This window comes from Poromitra crassiceps (genome assembly GCF_964638095.1).
Source record: "Poromitra crassiceps genome assembly, chromosome: 3".
Lineage (NCBI taxonomy): Eukaryota > Metazoa > Chordata > Actinopteri > Beryciformes > Melamphaidae > Poromitra > Poromitra crassiceps.
Window position 1 is genome coordinate 57,331,560 of NC_139625.1, and position 12,131 is coordinate 57,343,690.

General features: G+C 50.7%; 1 pseudogene across 1 annotated transcript in view; it reads left to right on the forward strand.

Annotated features, from left to right (window-relative positions):
- Positions 1–12,131, forward strand: part of LOC310774139 (fibroblast growth factor 14-like) — a 60,205-nt pseudogene that overhangs the window by 21,544 nt on the left and 26,530 nt on the right. The window contains exon 3 of the transcript in view: positions 1,429–1,532. The product of the transcript in view is annotated as a fibroblast growth factor 14-like (transcript). The remainder of the gene's footprint in view (positions 1–1,428; positions 1,533–12,131) is intronic.

Below are 12,131 nucleotides of genomic sequence, written 5' to 3' on the forward strand. Positions count from 1 at the left end.
GCACGCGACTCCTGCACGTAAGCTGCACGGCGCGACCATTCGCGACCTTGTGCGCAGCCAGTTTTCATTAGGACACCATGTTAACAGATCTGTCAGTCCACACCGAATTGCGCGCAGCGCACAGCTCAGCTCAGCTCAACGGACGCTCATGGCGTGCAAGATAGCCCTGATTTCTATTTTCCTGCGTGGCCGTCTGCGCCCGTGAGCGACTCTGTCAAGCAGAACAGATCAGATCACGGCAGCCAGGAACTCCGAAACCGGACATTCGTCAAATAAAACCAATTTCAAAGTGAAATAATGTTTATTTACGTTGTTGATTGCCCCTTTGGAAGTGTGAAAAGAGAGAAAGAGCAGTTGGAGAGGGGGAGGTGCTTCTAGGGGCTCGTTGCCTGCGGAGCAACAAGTAGAGAGCTAGGACTCACCTTCTCTCTACAACAGCACGCCACGCACTGGGAAAACGGGAGGAGAACAGACTTAAATATGATGCAATTGCATTTTATAACGCCGGAGGTAGCCATTAACAGTTATCCCAAACATATTACTTTATATATTTATGTCGTTATTTACTACCCATGCTAACGAAGACAGTAGATCTGGGGCAAAATATATAGCGGAAGAGCAGAGCGCGCAAAGTGAGCTGCGCTCTCTGTGTGGACACTTTAAGCGACTTCTGCACGGAGGTGCGCTACGCGGCGCATGCGCGCAAGTTCCGCGTACCGGTGTGTCCCCGGCGTAAGAGTGAGTCATGGTAACGCAACTGCTCCAGATGCTGAAGATCCTTATGAGGTTAATGTGTGACAGATCAGAGTGGAGCAGTGAGACAGAAGGTCACAGTGTAGAAGAACCTCACGGCTGGAGGCGGCTGGACATGAGAAGATGTAACAAACAATGAAACGCAATGCAAATATTGACTGAAGCTTCTATCCAAAATGTGAAATGTGCATGCATGCATGCACATTTATGTATTTTATTTATCCAGGGTAATCACATTGAGATTTCCATCTCTTTTTCAAGTGGGCCCTGCTCACACTCACACAGGTGTCAGGCATTGCTATCAGGCAACAGCCATCGAAGGAATGATTCCTTTATCAGCAATGAGAGATACTCCACTGCTCGTATTCGTTGAGTTGCGTCCAAGCGGAAAAACCTCGCAGAGGTTCATTTCTCGATGGCTGACGCACGTGTGCTCCTGACGCACGTGTGCTCCTGACGCACGTGTGCTCCTGACGCACGTGTGCTCCTGGTGCTCCTGCAGTGGAATAAGTCAACTGATTGTTTTCTGGTGAATCCATTCAAAGGTCAGCGCGCTCTGTGCTCCAGGAAGAACGTCAACGCTGATGCTAACGCATCACAGTTTGTCTTCTTCTCCAGCTCTGTTTAACTAACGCAATGCTTCACTGTAACATCACAGTTTGTCTTCTTCTCCAGCTCTGTTTAACTTAATACCTGTGGGTCTGAGAGTCGTGGCCATCCAGTCGGTCAAGACTGGCCTCTACATCGCCATGAACGGAGAGGGTCACCTCTACTCCTCAGTGAGTACTTCACACACACACACACACACGCGCGCGCGCGCACGGACTCACGCACACACACACACACACACACACGCACACACACACACACACAAGCTTGCACATACTGTAGATACAGACGGTCTGTGGGAATGCCCACAAAATGTTATACGACTGCCGCGCGGATGGGGTAAAACCCCCCATTATCTCAATGGGCTGACTCACCAAAGGATGGTGCTGCGGCTCTACAGGATTGGGGATTCTAGAGCAGGTACATAGACGTCTGTTCAGATGTGCGTTTACTGTAGTGGTTGAATCCCCGATGCTGTCTGGCTGGGCTGGACTAGCAGCTAAATGCTAGCTATGCTGAATAGGGAGAACGGGGAGATTTTCCCCGCCCTGACCACGCCCCCAACCAGCTACCCCAGCGTCTACTGTATGATGAGACGTCGACTCAACCTATTCACCTTATTCCTGGACCTACGTTTCCCATGATTCTCAGCGGTTGCCGGTTGTCGACTTCCTGTTTACATTTTTTTCACTAGCATTTTTTTCACTAGCATTTTTTTCACTAGCAAGGAGGTGCGCGCTGCCCACTGCCCGCTGTTCCCACTGTCAGAGTGGGAACGTTTGGCTTATTTTATCCAAAATGGCTAAAAATAGTAACGTTGTGTGGTTGCATAGCGGCAAAATTTTACAAAAACGAGGTGAATGTCAATTCACTCGTACTGTACGGGCTTATTTTAGCCGAAATGGCTAAAAATAGTATGTGGTTGCATAGCGGCTGCTTTTGTTTTGAAGGCTAAACGTCCAAACCGGAACTCTTATTATTTGGTCATTGAACGGAGCTTTAGCCGTGTCTCTCTTTCAAGATTCAAGATATTGTCACTCCGTTGTACAATTATGCACGTGTGGAATTATTGTGCTGGGAGGCTCCATTACAAGACATAGGTAGATACAAAGTCACAACAATTATTATGATTATTTTCAGTCTCTTTCGCTATGAACGGTCCTGGCCGGAAACAGGCAAACCGGCAGCTGGAAACAGGAAGGGAGGGTGTCATGGAAGCGCCCACGGTCTCACCAGGAAACTCGTGAATACACAAATGATCAATTACAAGACAGTTTCATTAGACAGAGAGAGAGAAAGAAAGACAGGGTAAGAGAGAAAAAAAACTCTCATAAAACTCTCGTAACGGGACAAGCCCCGTCTTTTATTGTCACACGAACACCACAACACATGCATGCGGCCACAACACACTCATGCTGACGGTGGCCGGTGAAAAGTGTCCTCTGCATTTAACCCATCCAGGCATGTCCTTTCCTCCGGGGGGCAGGCCAGGAGCAGCGGTCGCTTTCTCGTACAGCGCCCGGGGACCAACTTCGGATGTTGTCGTCACTGGTCGGATGACGATGACGATCTGATCTTCTGCATGTTTTTAGTGGGGGGGTTATATACGGAGGAACCCCCTGGTAGATAGAGATTCAAATGAATAGATAGATGAAGAGATAGATTCAAATGAATTATAATGATACATATTGAATTCCACCACGTTTAGTTGAGTATGAATGATTTGGTTTATTATTATTAGTATAATTTATTATTATTAGTAGTATAATTTATTATTATTATTATCCTGGGTTTCAGAGGAAAGGTGTGTGGGGAAAAGGGTGGAAAAGATGTGTGGGGGAAACACAGACAGCACATTCTTGGGTTGTTTTCGTGTGAAAACCACCTTAAGATATTGAATATAGCCATTAAAATGCCAGCTATTGACAGATTAAATCCAAAGATATCAATATGAACTTCTAAAATCCCATTTCCATCCATCACGGATGAAGAGATCGCTTTAGAGACAGACGTGACAAATGAAATGAAAGACAGGCAACTGGAAAGAGGGTGGAAGGAGGTTGGGGGCTAGGAGCCGAAGGGAGGACAGAGGAGAAGAAAATTGAGGAAGTGGAAGAGAGCCTGGCTGAGCGGAGGAGGTCTGCTGACACTTCAGACAGTTCACACGGTTTCCAAACCTCCACCGATGCCAACATCTCTCCTTCCTCCTCCTCGTGTCATGTGTGCAGGGGAGACGACAGACAGGAGCTGGAGAAGAGAGGAGAAGAGTCAAGGAGAGGAGGAGAGTCAAGGAGAGGAGAAGAGTCAAGGAGAGGAGAAGAGAGGAGAAGAGTCAAGGAGAGGAGAAGAGAAGAGAGAAGAAGAGTCAAGGAGAGAAGAGAAGAGAGAAGAGTCAAGGAGAGAAGAGAGGAGAAGAGTCAAGGAGAGAAGAGAAGAGAGGAGAAGAGTCAAGGAGAGGAGAAGAGGGGAGAAGAGTCAAGGAGAGAAGAGAAGAGAGGAGAAGCGTCAAAGAGAGGAGAAGAGTCAAGGAGAGGAGAAGGGTCAAGGAGAGGAGAAGAGAGGAGAAGTGTCAATGAGAGGAGAAGAGAGGAGAAGAGTCAAGGAGAGGAGAAGAGAAGAGTCAAGGAGAGGAGAAGAGAAGAGAAGAATCAAGTAGAGGAGAAGAGAGGAGAAGAGTTGAAGAGAGGAGAAGTGTCAAGGAGAGGAGAAGAGAGAAGAAGAGTCAAGGAGAGGAGAAGAGTCAAGGAGAGGAGAAGAGAGAAGAAGAGTCAAGGAGAGGAGAAGAGGGGGGAAGAGTCAAGGAGAGGAGAAGAGGGGGTGTAGAAAAGGGTCCATAATGGCCCACCATCAGGCCTGTTCTTGGGGCAACTGATGCCCCCGAACCAACGCGCCAACGACGTAATGATGATGACACCGCCGTGACATCATCAATGATGATGTCAGAGTTCACCTGTGAGGTCATCAGCGATGTCAGACGGTCTAGGGTGACTGTGATGGCAGACGGGACTTTATGAGGTCACCGATGATGTCATACCTCCCCGGACGTTGTGACATCACCAATGATGTCATACACCAAATGTGGGGGTTATATAACAAGGTGTTGTTCTGTTATGATATGCATTCTCTCCATGTACTGTTGGTCCTGTTTCCCTTTCTGTATACGACGTATACTGCTTCTGCCTGATACTCAATAAAGATAGCCTGAAAAGACATCTCTGTGGTTCTGACCGATCACTGCCCGTGAGCCCTCACCTGCGATCCAGCACACTTCACACTTCACCCAAGGCAAGCACATAAGCTTCCTTACAAATTGGTCCTTCGAGCGGATCCGAGGACTTGCGACGCTCAGAGATGGAGCAGGAGTCAGGTGAGCTCGCTCTGGCCACGGCACCCCACCGACCAGAGGAGCAATCCCTTCCCCAGCAGATCACATCTGGATACACCACGAGTAGTAGTCAGGGGCCAGTCCCCCTACACTCCCACCAGATGATCCGACCGGAGCAGGAGCTCATCCGCAGCCACCAGGAAAACCGACTCCCTGCTCAGGCAGCCCAGGCAAGGGCCGATCTAGCCCAGACAAGGGCTGAGTTCGACCATAAGATCGCGCGCCAAAGGGACACCACTGAATACTTCAAGGAATCCCAACGCACTGGTAGGTCCCATCAAGTTTACCACCAGTCAAGTCCGGACAGGACAACCATGACGCCTATGCATCCTGCAGCCCCAGCGGGCGCAGGAGTCATCATCACTCTCACCATCATAGCGCTAGCCACCGGACTCACCATAGCGCATCGCGACACTCTAGCGCCAGCTCACGGCAGCTTACGAGGAATACAAGGCACTACTGGCGACCGAGACCCTTCGCCGCCAAGCCGCGGAGGAGGAGGAAGCTGCTGAGTACAACCGGCTGAACGAGCGAACCAGAGTGGCCCAGCGGGCCCAAGAGGAAGCCCAGCAGATCCAGGCGGACGCCCTCCAAGCTATGGAGCGGATCGCCCGCCGCCTGGATGGAGGCCGACGCCTGCGGCAAGCTGAGCTGGAGCTGGACAAGGCCCGGGTTCGTGCCCGTCTGCAAGTCGAGCAGAAGCACGTAGTGGCCCGGCCTCGCGCCCGTCTGCTTGCCGCGGACCCGGCAGTTCCACCTGCGCCTCCCGCCTCCCAAGACCAGAGGCAGGCGTGCGTACCGGCCTCAGGGCTAGCACCCCGGAGGGTGCCACCCACTTCACCGGTGGCCGCACCCCGGCTCAACATTTCACCCGTGCCTCGCACCTCCCACGACCAGGGTCAGGTCAGCACGGCGGCTCCAGAGCCAACGACCCAAACTAGGGAACCCCCTGTTCCACTGCCCAGACAAGGGCAATGGCCATTGCCAATGCCACCAACACCCGCACCCAGGACACGTCCGCCGACAAAGGTCGCCGACCCTGAGCATGCAATAGAGTGCAACGGGGCGGCCGAGCCTGCCACTGGGATACCCCACACTCAGGTAGGCATGGCGAACGTTGGGACCAACAGCACGGGGCACAGTGCCGGCGTCAATCATTCCCACAAGATAGCCGGACACGACAGCTGGGACCCCCCAGAGGGCGGGACCAGCCATCACCATTACCTATTCCCAGAATTCACCTCCTGGCCCTGCCCGGGCTCATGGAGACAACTCCAGCCAAGGCCTCTAGGGAGGCCAAGAAGTCCGAGCAAGTGGAGCAAGTGGACATGCCTTTGCGGACGGCGAGGCAGGAGCCCCAGATGCTTCACGGGGCGGCCGTCTCCCTCATCGTCTCGCCGGCAATTCGCCCAGAGCAGACCTATTGCACCAAGAGAGCCTTTACGGAACCGAACCTTGGTCTAGGCGAGCAACCTTACCCCATCACCGCCCTGCAGCAGAAATTCCGCCCGAGGAATTTGCCCCTCCATCAGTTCGGGAGGATCCATCTTGTCCTGCTCATACAGCACCTATGGAAATGGAGACCGGGCTGGGATGACCCAGTCCTACCCGAGACACTGCTGCAGGCCTGGGTAGAGTGGGAGGACGAGCTACCGCAACCGCAGGTAGCTGTTGCGGTCGACATTACACGGGGAAGGCCCCTTCCCGCACTCACCACCAGCAGTTGGGGTTGCGGACCCCCCTTCCCTCTTCTCAGCCCAGATCGCTGGCCAGAGACACCCCAACTCCACACAACCGCGGATCAGAGCGAGGAGTTGAAGCCAAGTTACGGTGGCCTCAGGTCGGCTCCCCCCATGCCGGAGGAGTGTACGACCTTCGGTGCCCTCAGCGAGGATCCCACACCGGCGCTCCATGGGGCGGCCAACGAGGCACTAAGGGCCGAGGACTATAGTGAGGCCGAGGCTTCCCTCCAACGAGGGCAGACAAACTGCTTCCTCGCTGACCCTACGCCGCTGAGTTTCCTCAACTGGAAACTCAAGCCACCCGAACCAGAGGCCCCTCACTACAGCAGTAGCTGGGTAGACCCCCAGCCCCTGAGCAGCTCCCACGCTGACCTCACGCAGCTGAGTTTCCTCAACTGGAAACTCAAGCCACCAGAGGCCCCTCACTACAGCAGTAGCTGGGTAGACCCCTAGCTCCTGAGCAGCTCCCACGCTTACCTCACGCCGCTGAGTTTCCTCAACTGGAAACTCAAGCCACCAGAGGCCACTACAGCTCACTACAGCAGTTGCTGGGTAGACCCCCAGCTCCTGTACACATTTTGGCCAGGACTGGACAACAACGTGTAGACCCGTACCTACACCCGGCCGGTGGCCAAGCGGACCACAGCCCCCCTCACTGCCAGACTAATCAACCAAGCCCTGCCTATACCAGGTGGGACTGGAGGGCCATTCCGGCCATTTCTGGAAGAATACAGATTCCCCACAGGAATCAGGAATCTGAGGGCGGCTGTAGAAAAGGGTCCATAATGGCCCACCATCAGGCCTGTTCTTGGGGCAACTGATGCCCCCGAACCAACGCGCCAACGACGTAATGATGATGACACCGCCGTGACATCATCAATGATGATGTCAGAGTTCACCTGTGAGGTCATCAGCGATGTCAGACGGTCTAGGGTGACTGTGATGGCAGACGGGACTTTATGAGGTCACCGATGATGTCATACCTCCCCGGACGTTGTGACATCACCAACGATGTCATACACCAAATGTGGGGGGTTATATAACAAGGTGTTGTTCTGTTATGATATGCATTCTCTCCATGTACTGTTGGTCCTGTTTCCCTTTCTGTATACGACGTATACTGCTTCTGCCTGATACTCAATAAAGATAGCCTGAAAAGACATCTCTGTGGTTCTGACCGATCACTGCCCGTGAGCCCTCACCTGCGATCCAGCACACTTCACACTTCACCCAAGGCAAGCACATAAGCTTCCTTACAGGGGGGAAGGGTCAAGGAGAGAAGAGAGGAGAAGTGTCAAGGAGAGGAGAAGAGAGGAGAAGAGTCAAGTAGAGGAGAAGAGTCAAGGAGAGAAGAGAAGAGAAGAGTCAAGGAGAGGAGAAGAGAGGAGAGGAGAGGAGAAGAGTCAAGGAGAGGAGAAGAGAGAAGAGTCAAGGAGAGGAGAAGAGTCAAGTAGAGGAGAAGAGTCAAGGAGAGGAGAAGAGAGGAGAAGAGTCAAGGAGAGGAGAAGAGAAGAGTCAAGGAGAGGAGAAGAGTCAAGGAGAGGAGAAGAGAAGAGGAGAGGAGAAGAGTCAAGGAGAGGAGAAGAGGAGAGGAGAGGAGAAGAGTCAACGAGAGAAGAGAAGAGGAGAGGAGAAGAGTCAAGGAGAGGAGAAGAGAAGAGGAGAGGAGAGTCAAGGAGAGGAGAAGAGTCAACGAGAGAAGAGAAGAGAGGAGAAGAGTCAAGGAGGGGAGAAGAGTCAAGGAGAGGAGAAGAGAAGAGAAGAGTCAAGGAGAGAAGAGAAGAGAGGAGAAGAGTCAAGGAGAGAAGAGAAGAGAGGAGAAGAGTCAAAGAGAGGAGAAGAGTCAAGGAGAGGAGAGAAGAGAGAAGAGTCAAAGAGAGGAGAAGAGAGGAGAAGAGTCAAGGAGAGGAGAAGAGAGAAGAATCAAGGAGAGGAGAAGAGGGGAGAAGAGTCAAGGAGAGAAGAGAAGAGAGGAGAAGAGTCAAAGAGAGGAGAAGAGAGGAGAAGAGTCAGGGAGTGGAGAAGAGGGGAGAAGAGTCAAGGAGAGAAGAGAAGAGAGGAGAAGAGTCAAAGAGAGGAGAAGAGTCAAGGAGAGGAGAAGAGAGGAGAAGAGTCAAAGAGAGGAGAAGAGAGAGAAGAGTCAAGGAGAGGAGAAGAGGAGAGGAGAGGAGAAGAGGGGAGAAGAGTCAAAGAGAGGAGAAGAGTCAAGGAGAGAAGAGAAGAGAAGAGAAGAGAAGAGAAGAGAAGAGAAGAGTCAAGTAGAGGAGAAGAGTCAAGGAGAGGAGAAGAGTTGAGGAGAGGAGAAGAGAAGAGAGGATAGAAATGGAAGATATCAGGAAGGGAGGAGAGGAGACAAAAGGAGAATGGTGACAACAGAAGAGGCTTGGAGATAGAGGATAGCAATTAGGGCTGGGGAGTTGATATAGAGAACATTTCTCTAGATCAGGAGTATATCAATATTATCGATATCATGATATGAGACTACATAGCATCTTAGATTTTGGATATCGTAATATGGTTGTTATGGCCATTTTGAATTTTCCTATATGTCCATTTGCCATAATACACAGGTAGGTTGGTTGGGGTGATCTTACGCAGACCCAATAAAGAAATAGATTTTCCAAACAGTGATAGGTTTAGTTTGGTGGTTTATTGTAGATAGATGAGCATACCAGTTGTTTCCAGTTGGTTTCCAGTACAAGTTTCCAATGGTGTCCTTGTCTGTTGTCTGCCTGGTGAGAACTGTGTGAGCTCCACCTCACCTGTGCCTAATGATCTCCTGTTACCTGTGCCCATCTTATACAACTATGTGATCTCGTGACTGCCACCAAGTGTCCAGAAATAATAGTGCAAGATATCTAAACAAAATAATATGACATGCCAACACCAAACATAAATGGCTCCTACAATGGTGATATGGCATAAGTGTGTCTTTTCCTGGTTTTAAAGGCTGCTTTACAGTAAAGAGATGTCATTTTCTGAACTTACCAGACTGTTCTAGCTCTTCTATTATTTGCCTTTACCCACTTAATCATTATATCCACATTACTGATGATTATTGATCAAAAATGTCATTGTGTCAATATTTTGTGATTGTGAAAGCACCAATAGTCATCCCTACAATATCGTGGCAATATTGATATCAAAAATATCGTCCTATTTAATCTTGTCCATATCACCCCAGTGCTACATCTCACATGTGGTTTTGACTTACATCGGAACATTTAGCCCACTTCATAACAAATACTGAGAATATACTGTATATGGTGTATCGTCATTCAGCCTAAGAATACAGAGATGTGATTTTTGGTCCATATCGCCCAGCCCTAGCTTGGGGATAGGATAGGGAGGAAGAAAGAGAATAAAAACAAAAGAAGAGTGGGATAGGGAGAGGAGAGGAGAGAGGAGGCAGAGAAAGAGAGAGGAGAGGAGAACAGATAGAGGAGATCTGTGCTGCTCTGCTGGCTCTCTGAGCCTGTCAGTGAAAGTCACAGATGCATGAGGGCTTCCTGTAAATAATTGATGAGGGGGAGTCCCCCCCTACACGCACACACACACACACATGCGCGCGCGTGCACGCGCACACACACACACACACACAGTAGTAGTAGAAATCCTCTGTCAAAGCCGTGCGGGAGGGAAAGTGAGGATGTTTGATCATGTTCCTGCTACGTGTCTCTTTGATGTGGAGGCACATGAGAACGAGTATATATATAGATGACATAAGCCAGGTCTAATGTATCATATATGATGTTAGCGCTGATTGATGTTTGATTGGCTGCTGCATAGATACGAGCAGTTGTGGGTGTGATGTGATGCATGGCGGAGGATAAGTCGCTACTACTTTACTTGAAGTGGTGCTTGTAAGAAATTAAATGGCTGCTGCAGTTTGTCTTCCCCTGGTCTGAAAGCAGAGTAGAACAGTTTACTCTGTTGTGTTTTCATATTTGCTTTGTTTAGCTTTGCACTGCCCAATTACAAGTGATCCATGGCTTGTAAACGAAAGTCACGACTCACAAGCAGCTCATTTTGCCATAAGCCGTCAAAACAAATGTGATCAAAACAAATGTGATCCCAGTCCCTGTGAGTTTAGCTAGCATGATGGATGGACTTGTCTGCACTCTTCTTCTCTGGTGTTTATACCAGTTAAATGGACATTCACTAACACAGACCACACCATAGTTCGAAACAAAATTAATTTATTGTAGTTTGAGTGTTTGGGTGCAAGTCGTAATGGGGTCGGGGTGCGGATGATGTTGATGATGTTCGACTAGTCAGGAACCCGGGGGGGTCGAGACTCAGGGTGGGGGTAACGTCTCCGGTGAAGCGCCTCTTACGTGTGGAGCGCGGCTTCACAGGGATGGAGTCCCGGCTCCATCAGCCCCCCCGTGGTTCCTGTGGGCAGAGGATAGAGATTCAAGGTTATGCAGATGCCAACAGTGGCCCTAGCTAACATGTTTTAGAATTGTTGTGGGAGGAAACCGGAGTACCCGGGGAAAACCCACGCAGCACGAGGAGAACATGCAACTCTGCACATGCTGCCCGTAATGGATTAAAACAGGGTTGGGCGGGAGGGTTGTTACATCTGATGCAAACAGGGTTTGGTGGGATTGTGGCGTTATATATATAGGCTACAGTAGATTGGGTTGATTGAGCCCAGGTGAATGGATTGGAGGAGGTACAGGTGATTACATTTACGTGGTGATGAGTGACAATGGTGTGGTCTCATGTTCCTGAACCTCAGTTATCTCAATAACTCCATTTCACTAACACAGACCACACCATAGTTCGAAACAAAATTAATTTATTGTAGTTTGAGTGTTTGGGTGCAAGTCGTAATGGGGTCGGGGTGCTGATGATGTTGATGATGTTCGACTAGTCAGGAACCCGGGGGGGTCGAGACTCAGGGTGGGGGTAACGTCTCCGGTGAAGCGCCTCTTACGTGTGGAGCGCGGCTTCACAGGGATGGAGTCCCGGCTCCATCAGCCCCCCCAAAAGTACTTCAGATGGCCATGTGCGCATGGGCTCTTCGGACGTCTTCGAGGTTGTTGTGGATGTACGTGTGATAGGCTTGGGAAGACCAGCGGCCCAGGATTCTGACGGTGTGGTCCGGGAGGCCTTGTCTGGATGCTGTTGTTGCTGCGCCGATGCGGAATGAATGGCCGGAAAACAGATCTGGAGAGATTCCTGATTTGAGCAGGACGTGGCGGAGGTGATGGTGGAACCAGAACCGTGTGGCGACTCGGCCCGATTCGGTCGTGAACAGAGGATCGTGGGGAGAGGAGTGTTTTGCTAATCTTCCGTTGATGTAGTTGATGATGGGTTCGTAGGGACTGAGGAATGAATTCAGGCGGAACAGAAACACTGGGTTAGAGAGGCCGACTTGGTCGGTCTTGCTCCTTTATTAGGTTGTACCTCAGGGTGTCGGGTGAGTGGATGGAGATGTCGGACAGACTGGCGTGCTGTAGGGGGTTGTACTTGGAGGAGTTGGTGGTAAACTCTGAGCAGCGGAGGAAGCCGAAGAAGGCCAGGAGAAACATGGCTTCAAGGGTGGAGTCGATTGCGGGAGTCGAGTACCCTGCACGGAGAGTGAGGATACATCTGGTGAGGAGGTCGGTTGTCAGGGGAAGGCGTTTGGGAGG